Source organism: Meleagris gallopavo, chromosome 14 (genome assembly GCF_000146605.3).
Source record: "Meleagris gallopavo isolate NT-WF06-2002-E0010 breed Aviagen turkey brand Nicholas breeding stock chromosome 14, Turkey_5.1, whole genome shotgun sequence".
Taxonomy (NCBI): Eukaryota; Metazoa; Chordata; class Aves; order Galliformes; family Phasianidae; genus Meleagris; species Meleagris gallopavo.
In genome coordinates this window covers 18,640,194-18,657,949 of record NC_015024.2, presented here as the reverse complement: position 1 = coordinate 18,657,949, position 17,756 = coordinate 18,640,194, and the positions used below count along the sequence as shown (strand labels likewise).

The 17,756-nt window shown below is 44.6% G+C and overlaps 1 protein-coding gene across 3 annotated transcripts in view; it reads right to left on the bottom strand.

Moving 5' to 3' along the window:
- GRM7 (glutamate metabotropic receptor 7) overlaps window positions 1-17,756 on the bottom strand; it is a 219,705-nt gene that overhangs the window by 107,130 nt on the left and 94,819 nt on the right. The window lies entirely within an intron of this gene.

Genomic DNA, 17,756 nt, shown 5'->3' with positions numbered 1-17,756 from the left:
GACACAGCTTCATTCATAGACCCACACACAGTGCACGCCAGAGCACGGCCTGCATTGAACAGGTGCAAACACCATCACGGAGTAATAAACAAATAAACCAGACAATTGGGTGTGAAAACAACAAAAACAGCACAAACCATGGAAGAGCTTAGACTGACTCAGAAAAACAAACACAACAGGCTGAAATGCAAATGATGTTGACAAGGAATTACAGTTTATCTTGGTGAAGAGCAGGGATCCTTTTTGATTTTGAGTTGAAAGATACTGGGAGAAAAAGCTTCCACTGAAGCGGCTTATTTGAAACGGGAACAACAAAAGAGTCGAAATGTTGGCAAAAGGAAGATTGGTCATGAAAATCTGTACTCATTGAAACGTCCATCACCAAACAGGATGGAGCTGCCTTGAGATACAGCACGTCTGTGAGCTGGACATCTTGTAAACACACAGGTAGTACTGAAAAAAACGAGTATCAATCAATAACAGCAATTAATACATCCATAGCAAAGGAGAGCTCAGGTTTAACACATTTCACACATTACAGTTATTATGCTCGGTTGGGAAAAAAAAAAAAAACAATTAAAAAAAGAAAAATCACATCTTCCCTGACATTGTGCTTGTCGATCGAGGCAGATGAAGTCACACTTTTGCCTTTATTATTTTGTTTCTCAGCAATAAACTCTTTCATCTTTTCTGGCATCTTAGATAACAACTTTCTTAGCATACTGCACAGTGTGTTAATTAATAGTTTTAGAGGTGCACAGTAAGAACCTGAAGTAGGGATGAATTAATTAAAAGCCAGCAAGATAAAGGAGCTATTTACTGGTACGCTTTAAATCGCAGATTTGAAAGAACAGTCAAATGAAGAAATAGAGAGGGTGTTCCATAGGAGAGCATGCAAGAGGAGGAGTGCCCACATAGGAAAACAAGCACAAAATCACAAGCTGCTACAAAGGGCCAAGCTTCATCACAAAAAACGACTTTGCTCCCACGATGGTGTCCCTCCCAGAGGCTCCCACTTTGACACAGCAGAGCAGGAGAGTCTTTGGCAGCACTGAGACCCAAGGTTTGGCATGCTGGGTGGGTCTGCTTCTCGGACATTTCTGAAGGTGCTGTGCGGATCCACGGCAATCCCTCACCGCTCTCCATGACTTTCATGCTGAGAAAGCGAGCTCTCAGCAGGATCAGACACAGCTCCCAACAAAAGGCACTTGCAGAGAGATGTGGAACAAGGTTCCCCTCATCTGCTGATCTCAAATATTGTACCAATCGGAACTTCTAAGCCAGGATGGAAGAATGCCTGCCGTTGCTTTTGCCCAGGTATAGCACTGCACACACGGGGCAGCAGTGAGCAGTGATACAGGAGCAGCAGCAGTGGGGCAGAGAGCTGAAACCACAGCAGAACCCATCAGAGAGGAGCAGTGTTCTATGCCTTCGTTATAGAATCTTTGCATTTGAGGGATAAAGTAAAACCAAAACCTATATCCAGGTGATGCATTCTGCTTACAGAACGATTATAAAAATGCAGTATCTAATATTAAGCAATTGACACCTACATGATTTAGGTGCATGAAATGAAGGGTTGAAACAGTTGGCAAGGCTGCTGGCTCAGCAACCCCTCCTGACAATAATTACACCTCTTGTGTGGGTCATGCAATCTCTGCTGCCTGGATAGAGGAGCCAAAAATCTGATTATGGTTGATAATGATTACAGCTGAACTGAGCATCTCTGGACAGGGACAGCTGTGGCCAGACTCTCAAAGTGAGGAAAAAAAGCCTCCAACACAACGTACAAAATATGTAATTCTTGCGTGTGTGGAACTAGGCTGGAGAAAGTGTGGAAGCTGGGAGGGGTGGTTTTGGGTCTTTTTTATGCCACAGAGTTTATGCTACCTGGGCAAAGTCAGCTCTTGGTTTCCCTGCTGCCTGCCACAGGTCAGCAGGAATGATGAATAAACAGCAAATGTCACAGAATCATCATAGGATCATAGAATGGCTTGGTTGGAAGGAACCCCAAGGATCATTAAGTTCCAGCCCCACTGTCACAGGCAGGGCCACCAACCTCCAGATCTGGCACTGGGGCCCACGGCCTCATCTAACCTGGCGTTGAACACCTCCAGGGATGGAGCATCCACAGCCTCTCTGGGCAGCTGTTCCAGCACCTCACTACTCTTCTCTGTGAAGAACTTTCCCCTGGCATCCAATCTAAACCTTCCATCCTTGAGCTTAAGTCAGTGATCAAACCCAAAATACACTGTCTTACAGTATAGTAGCACTGCCAATGTTTAACAAGCTCAGCTGCCACGGGAACCCAAAGGGGAGAACTGCACAAGAACCAGGGGACAGCCTTAACCAGGCACCTACAGAGTGACATCAGGAGCAAACAGGGCCAGAGCAACACAAGGCCTGTTATGGGCAAATATAAAAGGCAGAAAGCGAGAGGGAAGAGGAACAAGGCTCGGTGATACAAGGCAAATATGTTGACAGATATCCTGATTTTAAATTGCCAGCATCTCTTCCAGGAAAGTGATGCTATTCCAGATTAACTAATATGTGCTCCAACTTGGGTCAAGATGTATTATTGTCTTTATTTGCTTTGCTTTGCTCAAGCCTACGCTGGGCAGCTCTGACACCCAACTACAAGCTTGTCCCCATTGTGCGATCAGCCCCAGCTCTGCAGGCTGTGCTGGCTGTGCCAGCTCACACAGCTCCTGCCTACAGAGGCTCCTGAACTGGCTGCAGGCTGCCCTGACCTCTGTGTGGCCCTCGTGGCAGGCAGGGGCACGTGTCACTTCTCTCTGCTCAGCAGCAAAGGACGCTCAAGGAGTTTCCTATTACAGTAGGTAACACACGTGCATAGTTATTTCAGCTGTTAATTCACCACGTGCTCCTGAAGTAAAACCTCTGAGGGAATTAAGCTGTAGAAGTGTGGAAGTTGCAAATTAAGGATTTCTACGTTAAAATACGACTCCTGCAGGACTGGTGAGCAGGCGTACGGTGTTACCAGCTACCGAGTGCTGTGGCAACTGCTGGAAGCCACGAGGTTCCAGGTGCCCCAGCCTGCCCTGTGCTGCACCACGAGCTGTTGGTGTGCAGTGCTGCAGGGACTGGCATTCTGCACCCCAACGCAGGCTCCACCTCTACGGTAAGGGTGCTAGATAGGCATAAAGAAGATCTGAACCATAGCTTAGATGAAACAGTGCTCAGCAGACAACATGCTTGCTTGTCTTGCTCCCCCAGCACACGGAATCACAGAATTACAGCACAGCACACACAGCCCATGCAGCTGGTGCCTCCATTTATCCATTCACACTGGAAAAATGTAAAAGCAGCATAATTGAACCAGGGGAGAAAAATTCCCTTTTCTCCAGAAATTTCCAAGTTCCTGAAACTGATGGATTTGAAGTTTTTATAACCAAATCCTTAAGACTTCCTCTGTACTGTTGAAGTCGGAGTACTCCTTTTGGGAAAATGAGAGTGCTGGAGGAAAATGGAGGAATGTTTAATTCCTTGAAAGATGGAATTTGAGGAATTCACAGGAAAAAGCACACAAAGAGCCGTCACAGCAGGGACTATGGCAGCCAGCTCTCTACCACTCTGCTCTTGGAACAATGTCTTTTCTCCTCGGGGCTATGTATAGAAGTCCAACATTGGCATCTCCTCCACCCTTCCCTGCTGCCAGCAAATGTTTCCTAATAACATGAATCTGGGAACAGAGCACCAGGAGCAGACCCAGCAGGTTCAGCCCTTCCAGATGTGCCTTTGTCCAGCAAGTAAGCCACAAAAACGTACAGTAATCCACAGAAGGGAGGAGACAACAAGGCAACCATTTCCTCCAATAAAGACTTGAAAACTATTTTGTTTCCTAGCTTCTGGCTTTCCCAGGGGTTTGTGCCACGTTGGTAAACTGACCCAATGGTTTCAAACTGTTCCAAGCATTAAAATTCCCCCTGCTGCAAACCATTGGCAGCACTGAGAAAACAGAAATGCTAACATTTCAACCAAAATTAACAGTGCCTCCTGATTTCTTGTTCTTTTTTTTTTTCTTTTTTTTTTTTTCCTAGCAAACTAACCAAACAGAGCCGGCCTGCTGAGGACCCAACACTTCATCTCACATCAACCACCAATGCTCAACTAACACAAAAGGAAGGAAGGGAACCATCCTTCCAGAATATCCCAAAACTCAGGGAGGTGCTGGATCGGAACCTGAAGCCTTCTTTCATTTTTGCAGATGATTGTTATCAACTAGGAACAAAGTCTTGAAGCAAAGTGAAGGAAAGAGCTGCAATGGTGATCGCAAGTTTGGGCAGGTTAGCAGAAATAGGCTGAAAATGATCTGCTGTGCAGGAGCTGTGAAGCACACAGGGGCTTGGGAGAAGGAGCCGTAAAAAATATCAGGGCTGCCTTGGTTCACCCACTGATGGGTGATGTGCTTTGCCTGTGAGAGGAAAACCTCAGGAGAGTTCTCTGTGCAAGTTCACGCAGTCATGCATCAAATTGTTCGGGGCATTAAACACCCAGCTCTGGTATTTAAGGGTAATGGATGTATCTGGTAATCGAAGTGTTGCTCCAGTATCCATGGATACCCGTGATTAAGTGGTATTTTGATTCTGGTACAACACTAAGTACATTATTCTGCTTCCCTGAAATTTTCCAAGAGCTATTTTTCTTATCACCCCTTAATTGGATTACCAGGTAGCACAGGAGACAATTTAACACTTTTTCAGATGATTTCTCTGCAGAGATTCTCTTTTTGGGGAACACACTTTCAGCAGCACTGAAAACATTGCTTCAGAAAGTTAGAGTGGCCATTTCTAATTAATAAAAGGAATTCTCAATTCAATTGATGCATTACTTCAGTATGAGCAGCTGTCAGAATCTGCTCCCTGGATGCTTATGGGAGAGGATGCTGTTGGGCTCACGCGACTTCCTTAGGAATGTCGGTGTCCATAGAAATGCTCAGCTATCCTATAGCTTACAAATTTTTCAACCCTGAACAACACAAAGGAGGGCTGACCCCCCCGGGGGTCCACCACCAGCACACCCACACCATGGGCAGCCTAAGGAGCAGCAAAGCCTTGCTTCACTAGGGAAACAGCGGAGAGTTTGTGTGAGTTTGGGATGGCGCAGAGGAGAGGAATTAATTGTGGAAGAAGGAAAATACATGTCAAAGACATACTGTGGTTTTTTTTTTCCTTTGCTGTTGTCACTGAGGGGTTTTGAGATATAATTATATATCCCACATATACAATTTATTAGTTCAAATGAATTTTACTTCTAAACCTCATCTATTTTATAGAAGAAAAGGAAACCAAAGGCAATAATAGCGAAGACCAAGATTCGTCCCTGAGTAGTGCTTGAATGGCCCAATCAGTATCATCCCCACAAACAGACTTTCATACTTCACAATTGAGGATAGTTCCTAAAAAAGCAGAATTAGGTCCTAGAGAACAGGAATGCCAAAGGTTATTACCCACTCCTGTGTTATCGGCCTCCCGCAGGAAACAGGAAGAACTGCAGCAATCAAACCTAGGAAAATTCCCAGCTCCATTTCCAAACTTGTAAACTCACAATAAACAAAGCTAGAAAAATAAATCCTGACTATGTGGCTGAACTCTGAGCATTGACCTGGCTGTCCTTTAAGCCAAAAATCCCAACGTGTGGGGAAAGCCAGAAATGGCAGCTGGGTCCGAATGTCCAAAACTGAAGTTCTAATGAGGCTCTGTATTAGGCTTTCTTTCTTTAATAGGAAAGGCAAATAATGCGGGTACCAAGAGTTATGGTGTTCCCACACATGCCAGTAAAACAAGTTTACAGCTGCATTGGTGTGCAGATAGGACAGGATTTAAATTCAGTCTCCACAGTATCATAATTCAATTGCAAAACGTGCCCCACTAATAAAATTACATTAAAACACAGAAGTTGTCCACAACCATCCTTGTGGATATGCAGCAGCCTTCACTTGGAAGCTTCCTGTGTGGGAAGATTCTACGGAATCATTTTAAAGCTTTGATTTTGGCTGTTTGTCATCTCATCTTTTCATGTTAGATCGCATCATGATCAAAAAACAGAAGGCAAACCGACACAGAAGACTAATACTTGAAGTACGTTGTTCATTAATGCTCAATTGTTGCATAGCTCTGTATTTCATGGCATTCCTTCTGCGTTTTATCACCTCAAAATTGTCCTTTACTATGGCAGACAAACCCCAGCAGTATACAAAGATTAGGAACGCTGTATTAAATTATGAGTGGTAAAAAATCATCATTTTCAAGGATTCAGAAAAGCTCTGATTGCTAGGCAGAAAATGCAGAAGGCTCTCTGGTTGGTACAACAGCTGCCCATGCTCCCCAAGCACACGTCTGCTCGCTTTGCAGTGCTCCAAAGCATCTGAACCAGACTCAGCCGAGGTGTTTGCAGGGAAGGGACTCCAGATTTATCGGTATCCTAAACTCTGTATGACAAAAAGTACATCTGGGCCATTCTGAAGATCTTCCAGATGAAAACCCAGGGCTGGAGTCTGAAGAACCAGATTCCCAGCTAAATAACATTATTTATGCATAAACTTTTACCACGTACCAATTTCCAGAAAGAAATGCCTATTATCAAACAGAAAAGTGGGGTCCCAAATTCAGACACCAGAATTATGTTGCAATGAATGTAATTAAAGGTCTGTAAAGAAGCCTCGGGTGCATCTGCTGATCAATAGATGAATATTGCAATGCAAAACGTTTTGTGTAATCTCGTACAGGGAGAAACCAAAAACAATGCGGCCCTCCCTCTGCCTTTAAGACTCTGCTTTAGTCAGACTTAAGACCAACTCCACTGTGTTGTGCATAAAAATAGAAAAGGCAAAGTTCTCAGAAATAGTGTCAGAACACTTCAGCAAACACAGTTTCTTTAGGAACAACTGTAGGCGGTGAAATCTCTGGCTGTGGATAGAGACAGAAACAAAGTGCCAAAAATACCATGTTTAAAAGCACCATGCACAGCCAAGCAATGATACAAATTAGAGCTATGCTCAACACAAAACACTCGCTAAGGATCTTTGCCTTGCAGCTGGTTCATAAACCCTCAGAACTGCCAAATTTGATGCCCTAAACTGAACTTTGCATTGGGATCAAAGCAAGACAGTCATCTTCAGCATCACAGATCCACGGGGGTTGCAAGGGACCTCTGGAGACCATCTTAACCAACTCCTGAGAGGACTTCCATGCTGTGGAGGAGGCTCCAGGCTCCAGGCAGCTCCCCTTGGTTCCGAGCTTGCTGTGAACACGCTCAGCATTGGGAGGCAGAACTCCAGTGGGGTGCAACCAGCAGGATACAGGCAGCAGCCTCAGGGTTCACGCTTACAAAGAGCTCGTTCCAGTGCATCAACTAAGAAACACGCTGATGAAATATTTTGTTTTCCTACAAATCGGTGTTAAGATTGAGATGTATTCAGGCACAATCAGAGGTAACGCTGCCAAGACCCTGAGCCACCACAGAACTGAGGCACGGACCCATCCTCTGCTTGGCACAGCGAGGCTGGACCAGTTCACCTCCCAGCCGGGTGCGTGGGCAGCCCAGCTCACCCAGCACTCATCCCCAGCGCCTCGCTTGCCTCCCCTGGTGCCTGAATGCAACACTGCTCACAAACAATGCCTGCTGAGGCTGGCTTGGCTCCCTTGCAAAAAGCAATTTCCTGCAACCTTCACACACACTAAAGAATCCTGTGCTCTATGACACGGTTTTATTTGTCTGAACTGCCTCTTGGAGCTCTGCTCTGTAATTTAGGAGACTGCTTAGCGCTGTGCTGTTCTTGCAGGATATTTCCCCCCTAGTAATAATGATGCCACCTCTGGATAGTGAATCATTATAAATTGCAAGCACAAAATGATCTCTAATGATGAAGCTTTTCTAACTACAATTTGGAGTGTTCCCATGTTCCTAATTCATTTTTTTTCTTGGAGAGGTAGCATACTATTTTAGCCTTCTCTCAGATAATGGCATTTTCTTGGTTGCTATATATCTGTAAGGGCAAGTAAAGACTTGTCAGTTCTTCAAAGAATGAGAAATCCAGAGTGTAGCAATGACAAAATGACAAATCTGGGTGGGAAGGGAGGGAGGATTAGAAATCTTTTAAGTATTCTTTTGGAACGAAGCCTGTTTTCTAATTTTTCCATCAAAGAAAAGACCAGCATTCACAACATAAAAAAATATCTGTCATGAACCAAGTGTCAGGCTTGCAAAAACTCCATGGGATACAAGGAACATGAAAGCCAAATGATAGGAACTCATGGGCTTTGAGTTAGAGAGGACAAAAAGCAAGATGTGGGACCAGAGCACAGCCCTGGAAAGATCAACTACTGGTTTGGTATCAAAACAAAAGGCAGCAGGACATCAGGCCGGGAGACACAGAGGATTAGAGGAAAAGACAGCGGCTTCCACATCATTTTGTTTAACCTCCAGTCTCATGCAAACCAAAGCAGAAAAGAGCTACTTATTACTCCTATACACTTCAAGCAGGATGAAGGTCTCTTCTTCGGATGCTTCAGCAGCCATACCAAATCCTCTTCCAAGGGACTGTTCTCTAATTAGCACATGCTATCCTGCATGCTGCTTCCCAAGCTTAATTGAAACCATAAGCAACAATGCTCCCACAGCCCCAGTCCTCAGTTCTGCAGCACTGCAGACCCCCCTCCCTACAGAGATCACAACAGAATCAAACTTCACGTGGTCTAATTTTACAGACAGACAATTTCATGACGCACCATGAGCAAACTGTCATTACCCCGTGCATGCCCATATTTCACAGCGTTTTGCTGAAAGCTGAATAAAGCTCTGACTCACAGATTTCTTAAAAGCACATATAGGCACATCATTCTGAAAAGTCTCAAATGCAAATCATCTCTGGAGACGGGATGGGCAGATGGGATGACTGAAAAACCAACAGACACTTCTCTCTTAGGTCCTACCCAGGTTTCTGAGCCCTCGGTCTCGCTGCAGTGAGACAAAGGCATTGCTGCAGACTTGCAGATTGACCACTGATTTCTGGGACTTGAAAAATATATTCAGCAAAAGCAAGAATTATTTGAACAGAACAGCTTTCCAGCCTTTGGATGAGGGAAATAAAAAATAGAAGCAAAACACTGAAGAATCTTTGGTTTCTTCTTCACTTTCTCATAATGCCTCATCTCCTGCACACTGGGGAAAGGTTCCTAATGCACAATACTGTGCTTTAATAGCCCGCTCTCAAATGACTACTAAAAATGCAATATAGTTCAGTAAAAACCACTATCTCAGCATTGCAAAAAACACCTCCCTGTATACTGCCCACAGATAATCAGTTCATTTTAATGAAGCTCTGCAACAAAATGTTGTAAAAGGCACAGAAGTAAGGAGCAAGCTCTCAGAAGGCAGTCTGGGTTTTGGCCCAGCAGTGCCTTATCTCATGTTCAGCAGCTGGCAGCAGGTTGGAACCTGATGATCCTTGAGGTCTCTTCTAACCCAGGCCATACTATGATTCTATGTAGGGCGAATGCTGCATATCCCAGCCACAGCACAAGTGGGCCAGGTGTCCTGGAGACCCCACGAGGAGGGCTCAGCACAGGGCAGGAGCCCCCTGGCTTTGTACCACACTGGGTTGGAGCTCTCAGATGCCAAAAGCATCTGCACTAGGATCAAGACTTGGCACTCAGCCCTGTTTTTCTTTATCGGCCTTCAAGAGCAGAGCGTGGGGCACCAGGATTGCTGTCTATCTCAGCAGCAAGGCCTGCTTCACAGGCTTGGAACCACTGCCAAGCCAGATTCCTGGAATGTCAGACCACATCAGCTCTCAGATGAAAGCTGCCACAACACTGAGCGATCTCAGTAATGCTTGCAGCAGGCCTGAGGCCTGGCCTCTGCTTAGTGGGTGCCTTTCAGTTTTCCCATTCACCTGCAATCTGTGTGGCCAAGCCACGAGTACAGGCATATGGGTTTAGGTGAACCAGCCCTTCATCAGCAAAAGATGTGCTTGACCTGAGCACCAGCCTCCAGCACATGGCCATTTGCATTCAGTTCCAACGGGAGTGAACTGAATATGGTCATACATGAGTTCTCATAGCACAAAGCTCTTCACTGACTGTTTTCTATAAAGGTTTTTTGATGAACAACCCATTAGAGATGTGATTCCCTTCACTGGACACTGAATTCAAGAGGTGTATGACATACGTGTCAATATTCAGACTACTTAATGTGTACAACTGAAAGAAAAGTGGTTGCAGCTGAAATCATTCCTGCAGTAAAAGCCCATATTTCTCCCACTGCATCCAAAAACACTATGAATCTTTGAAGTCTTCATTTTGCTTTCAACAGTGGACACGGTGGCTGTAGTATGCCTGTGTCTTTGACAGACCATGTTTTTAAAAATCCTTCCTTTCCTCCATAGAAGAACAAAGGAAAAACTGATTTGTTTTCTGCTTTTGCTGCGTACAATAACAAGTCCAAAGCTCAGCATCAGGACTTATGGGAACCAAACTCTTATTTTCTGGACTGAGGTGAATGGAACAACCCAGCCAAGCGGCTCCAGGACAGAGGGCAAGGGAAGGCTGCATAGTGCACGTTCCTAGCACTGAACTTGCTACATGCTGGCTTAAAAATGTGACTTATAAAACAAGTGAAACCGAGTGAAAACATACACAAAAACAGCAAATACATAAACCATACTAGTCAGGATTTTGGGGTAACAATTTCCAGAGAACATTTCTTAAGCACCATTGTGAAGCAATGGAAAAAAACTTGTGCTTCCCTTAATTGAATGCACAATGCAGAATAACCACCACCAATATTACGTTGTGATTCTCTCCTCATCCTGTAAGTTTTAAGGACCCCAAGAAGCTTACACTGATACGCTGAATGTCCCAGACAAAAAGGAGCAGGAGCAGTGCAGTGAGCATCCGAGAACAACAAGAACTCGAGAATCAAGAATCTTCGCTCTCTTACAAAGGCTGCCTTTGCACTGATGTGAATCCATAGACACTGACAGGTATTTTCACGGTGCGAGCAGGAGAAGGATGGAGTGTCAAGTCTGCCTGAGGCCTGTCTGCCACAGTCCTGGTTCAGTGGGCTGCCATCCAGTGCTGCTGGATGTGGGACATGCTGCACAACGTTACTGTGCTAATCAATAACAGAGTAATGGCAAGTAATCTTACTTTACAGCAGTAACTTCAGAGAATCAAAATATTTTTATCTTCTACTCTTCGTTACTTCAGGAAGCAAGAAATGAGGTCACACTCCCAAATCAACGGATAAATATTTAAACAACCCTTACGTAGCAAGAGAGCTCGATCCCTAGACTTTCTCTGGAAACTTCATATGAGAAGGGAATGCAAGAAAGGCTGGAATTCAAGAGACCAAAGAGACCAAACAGAGTGGATAAGAAAAATTAATATGCTGAATATGTCCCTTTCCCTTATTGCTGGGGCACTCATCACATTAGTCTAAATTTAATTAAATTTTCTTACATTATTTGCAGATCAAATTTCACACTCTTCCAGCTACACCTCGCAATACACACCTACAGCTACACAGAGCCCAGCAACCCTCTGTTTCAATTGCCATATATTGTATCTCACAGGAATTTAAGAGATAAAAAGCCCAGCTTGATAACTTAAAATGTACATGTGTAACTAATTAGTATGAAGAGGAATTCTGCTTGCTTTATAAAGTCCCATGCTTTGGGATGTGACTGCACCACTCCACTCTCACACGGACCACAGCAGCACATCTGCCCACCATGCGCATGGGCTGCTCCACTCCCAGGCCGTAACACAGCCACACGGGTCGAGGTTGGTTTCTCTGCAGTCATTGCAGCTGCACCTATTTCACTGGAACCATTGGGTATCTGACACCTTCCACAGAGGCCAGCTGGCAGCTGCCACAGGTTTCAACGTCTTTAACCCATAACAACCAAGAAGGAACACTAATACTCTCACTTGACATTGTTAGGCCTATTACTTGTGTGAATTTAAATAGCATATTAAATAGCATTTTTTGCTTCTTTAAGACCCGTCTGGGCCCTGCCAGGGTGCCGCAACCCTCCCCAGGTGGCAGAAGTTCCTCTGCCTGCACAAGACTGGTGCCAGAGCATTGCTTCTCTCTGCACATCTAATGGAGCAACACTCAACCAGTGAGTTGAGTGGGGCTGAAGCACATCTGAGAGAAGCACGAGGTTTTGGCAACCATGGCACAGCACTGCACCTTTATCAGAGCCATGCAACGTTCTCTGCATAGAAAAGGGATAAAAAGAATAGATGCGTCTCGTTTAATCCGTTTGGTTCCAACAGAGTTGTTGTTTGGAAGAAACGAGTTTTGTTTTTTATTTTTAATTAAGTTACCTACCTAGTTTCTTGAGTAACATCTGACTGTCAGAAGTTTTAACCGTTCCACTCTACCTGAGCAGTGTATGTGCACCAATAGCTCCAGTTTATTGTGATAAAGCAATTTGTTGAGTCATGCTCTTCTTCCCTCCACATTCCATTTTGATTCCCCAGACAGAGTCAGTTCTCCATTTGTTAATCCATATTTAATTTTTAAATCACAAAACACCCTGGTTTTAAAGATAAGCTTTTAAAATGCCCTCCTACACAGCCTTTCTCGCTGTCTCTCGGGATATTGCTGATAACAAGCAAAATCACACGCTTCAAATATTAATGAAGAAACCATTGCTGCAAACGGAGAACTTTGAGGCCAGGTGATTACAGTGTGCATATTTGATTTTAAATTCAACCTGGAGAGAAACGAGGCTAAAACACGTGTACAAGAGGTGTAAAGGAGCTCCCCTCCTGTGTTTTCCAGGCGATAGGAATGAGAACAAAATGGCAGCGATTCTCAGATGTACCTCAGACCCTCAGCACCACTGCCCACGTCAGACTCACCCACCCAGCGCAGCTCCTCTCCTCGGCAACCTCTGGGAAATCACCCAACAAAGGTTTCATTGACGCCTTGTGAAGCCTTGAGCCCACTGACATCCCAGCCTCTCCCTCCCCACAGACTCCTATTTCTAAGGGCTGTTTCATTCTATTATCATTATTTCAACTTTATGCAGTAGTTCAGAAACATGATGTGCCGTTTGGCTCTATACAGAATCACAGAGTTCAAAGATGTTCGTGTCCTCTGCCTGGGCCTGGAGAATACTAAATTAACCTTGGCTTCAAGGCACTGTGCTTCTGTAGCAGAGGATGGTGAAGAAAAATAGCTGCTTTCTTTTTTTTCTCCCACATTTCAACCATATTATGAATGTTCCCACAGGTTTTAAATAAGTATAAGGGCTTTCTTTTAAGACAACTCTTGTGAAATAGCTGGGGGCACAGTACAAAATATTTTTAAATATGCTTTCATTCTTGAAAAAGCACACAGATACCACTGAGAATAGCAGAAGGAAAACAAACATCAGAATTGCAGCTCGGCACCAGCACATCATTATCTCCCCAGCACACCATAACTGCACGATGCTCTCATGGATTTGATGTAGTGCAACGGCAGTGCTGGGACAAGGGAAGGACGTGGGAGCCCAACCTCTGCTTTGTGTTCCCTTCTGCTTTGTCATCAGCCAGAAGTTCAGCTGAATGTGCTCCAAATGTTTACTTCTTCTAAGTAAAGAAATGAAATTCTTACAATGACAGTCTGAGTGATTCACCCCAAGTCAATAAAACGGGGTATCATGAAAACAATATGATGCTCCAACACTCAGCCTCTTAACATCTCCTGATAAAAAAACCATTTTAAAGCCCCATCAAATCTCATTTATCGGATGTCCTCAATAAGTCCATTTTAGTTCATTAGAAAAATCCCACAGTTCACGATGGTGTTTGAATCCAAAACACAAATTGCATAAACTCCCTTACCTGACACTACTGGAAATGCACTTACAGGAGACAAACAGCATTCCTGCTCGTTCACTCCTAATAAAGCTATTGCTTTTATAAATAGCACCTCCTCAACTCAGCTGCAGGCCTTCACCTTCGGATGCAAGCTTTCAGGGTTGCAGGAGGGTGCTTGTTTTTTCTTGTAATTAAAGCACATAAATCAGAGCAGTGGATGGGCTTCTGTTTCCAGGGGAAGGCATGTCCTTTGGGAACATGCAACTGTTGCATTCAGCCACAATGGAAGGGATTCACAATGAATCAGTGGCAAATGCACTTCTTCTGGACCAATAAATAAAATGATGCTTTGTACAAGTTTGAGCCCGTCTGTCAGGCAACGCATCAAGAAAACATGATTTGTGAAATTAATTTTCCCAAGAAACCTTGCATTCAAATATAAGCCATGTAAAGAGCTCACTTCCCCTTTGTCCTCCAGGAACGTTACTCATAGGATTATTGTTATCAGGGAAATTATCGCAGGCAACTGAACATTTTCATCTCTCGCTGTCTCATTAGGGAGATGCTGGGCCTCACGGACCCCTCCTCTCCATCCTCTGCTGCTGCCTCTCCACAATCAGCATCTTCCACCAGTAACCCCAGACCCCTCAAGGAGAGCAGCCTTATCATGGCAGTGTATCCGGATGACACGATAAAGCCACCAGGCAAAGCTTTTATCCAAACAATCTGCTAAAAGGTCGGTACAAAACTGAGGGATGGATTAAAGGAAGAGTTGCAGAAAAACATGTTCAACTGTGGAGCAAAATTGTTTGAACACATTTTCTTTCTTTGCACGCTTGTTTTGGTTCCGCGTTCTTCTCCTCTGCTTGCTTACTAGAAAGAGAGCTCAAAGAGCTTGAAAAGAAATGACTTAAAAAGAATAATTGGAAACTAGAAGGGAGGGTGAGATGGACCTGCGGAGGTAACCGTGAGAGAGGGATGTAATTAAAACCACGCCACGCCAGAAGGGCGCTGCTCAGCCAGGCTCACTCAGCAGCAGCATGGACCTGCCCTGTGCCATCACTGTGGGGTCTTGTTTTTTCTGAAGATGTAACGCCTTCTGCAGTAAAAAAATGATGATTTTCAATAGGCAGTAATAACTTCCCAGTAATAGAGTTACTCTCTCTGAATAAAACCAGCCCTCTTTCACAGGAAGCATTCATGCAGAGGAGAAGGGGAGAGCCACTAACCCCTCCATCATGACCTCTCCAAGATAACTGCTTTCTAGAAGATGGCTTTTGGAGTAAGGCTGCATTTTCCTTTTTCTCTTATCTTCATGAATACACCACTCCATGTCTGACACATGAGAGCTCTTCTCCTCCAGAATTACATTTTTATGCTAAGTAGGGACAAATGCCCAGGGCCAGGAACCTTGGTGCTGTGCAGGGCGAGGGGCTGCCTGCAGGCAGAGGTGCTGCTGTGAGATGGCTGCTGCTGCTCCTGCCCCCGAGCACAGCCCTCCTCCTCAGAGCGTGCCAGGCTGACAGTGGCAATATCAGAAAGCCCAGGGACCTCTGAACGAATTCATCGTGTGATCAGTTCATCTGACAAAAAAAAAAAAGAAGAAACTTTTCCCCTAAACAATTCCTTGTTCCTGATGGAGAGGAAAAGGAAAACGACACCTAACAAAAGGTAACCAATGAAAGAAGTGATCGCAGAGATCTTCTCTTCCCCGTTTCTTTTTCCTTTCAGTCCACAGGATGTATGCAGCATCTTATTCTACACCCTGTGCTTAGAGAAACCTAGCTGCTGTGTTCTCAGCATCTCCTATCCAAGCCCCTGGAGGTTTCAGGAAGGAGCAGAACCCCATCCCCAGCCCAGACAGATGTGTGCCATTAGCTGTGTCCCCTGCCTGGCTGCGGTGTCAGACCCAAACTCTGGTGGACTGCAGGAGGGGCTGAGGTCACCCCAAGCATCGGGCTGTGCCCACGGCCCCACACCCTTTTCCTCCTTCCTCTCTCTGCATGCATTTGTGATCTCCTCAACGTTGCTCCGGAGCAACCAGCTGACTCAGAAATTTACAAACACAGCATACTGCAGTCTTACACGAGCTACATCATAGGAATATTCATATGAATGATGAGATTTGTTTAACGTTGCAAGTCACCAAGGGTTGAAAGAGAAATGGAAACACTTTTTAACCTATCAAAACACCAAATTCAATGTTCTGTGTTTCCCTGCAACAGCTGAAGGCATCACTAACACCTAAAGCAGAGCAAAGAGCTGCATGTGAGTACTGAACATCTAAGGATGCAGAAATAACTGTGGTTCCCCTCACCTGTCTAATGGAACGTATCCTAAAGCACATACGCAATTTAAACCAATGGAAAACATACCTTTCTCCATACCCACTGAATAATATTGTTTTCTAATGAGTGTTTCTGAGGAGATGGGGTGGGAAATGCTGATGGCCAGTCAGGGCACTGCTGCTTGGTGCTGTGCTGCATCTCCTGTGGGAGAGCTGGACCAGTTAAACATAGTGCATTTAGTAGTGCTGGCACAGTCAAAAAGGAAAGATGTCAGAAGAAAAACAAACATGGAGAAATGCAGAAGTGGAAGGAACAAAACAAGAAAACATTTATTTTAGTGAAGATCAGCTGTAATTACTGGCAACTGCTGGTAACCAGTAAACAACACCCGACTGCAGAAATTAATGCTATTTGCAACTTCAGTAAGCAAATGGATCACAGCTTCTCTGCATGCTTAATTTTTCTTCATCAGTTCTACCTTCTGAGTGGGCTTGATATTTGCTAATATCCTCAGATTTCAAAAGAAAACGATATAATACCTGCTGAAAAACAGCAGAATGTTTGATGCCCTTTTTTTTTTTCCAAGCAGACACTCAGACTCTTTCAAAATTTCTATCCAAATTAGATAGGAGCACAAAAGAAGAGAGAGTACCAATGCTCAGGAGCAAAAGAAATTGCAAACAAGACTTGTTAGAGGCCGTAGCATTGCCCTGAAGTTGGCTAGACAAAAACACGTACAAATCAATACTTACTGAGACAGGTTATATCTCATTAGTAACTCCTGGTTCATTTGCTGCCTCTTATACTGTCCCTGTAAGCCTCCCAGCAGCTCGCAGCCCTCGGCACACGACAGCTACCTTTCAGAAGAGTAATGCCTTCATAGTCAGGCAGAAGCCAGGAGACATAATTCTCCTACTGCTTAAGCACGAAGCCAGGTACAGCGCAGCGCTGCCGCAAAGCGCATCGACGTGCTGCTTTCTGCTGGCCTTACGGGCAGCTGAAGGGGCCGTGGGAGGCCCACGTGGGTTGGTGCTTCCACCCGTGCCTTTGTTTAAGGCTGCCGAGTGTCGGCTGGGATGCGGCGACGCGTGAAACCCGATGCTAAAGAAATTCAAAAATAATGATAAACAGAGCCATTCCTCTTTGTGGTTGATTTCCATTTAGCTGTACCTGCTCATAAAAGAGCTATCAAAGAAAGCTATCTGTTACTTGCCAATTCAAAATGACTTCAGAAAGCAGTCCCCAAGCTTCCAGTGATAGATGTCCAACAAAACAACCTCCTAATCTCTGCAAATTGTTGCTAAGAGCTACATTAAACCAGCCTGCCATCAATCTTTGTTCTCTTTGCTGTAACTCAACTGGATGTACTACCTGAAAGTACTTAGAAGGAACAACTGCATTAAGCTGCTGTGGCAAAAGTAAAGCCAGCAGCACAAAATGAGAGCTTTGCTTTCAGAATCCCAGCGCCTACGGCTGCTGCACCAATGGGAAACAGAAGGAAGGAACGACAATTAGTACTGACAGTGCTTTGGTTTTGCCTTTGTTTCAAAACATTTTCCCCATTCTTACTCCTGACAAGAACAGCTTCCTTGGACAAGCTCATAAAACCCTTTTTTTTTTTTAAACA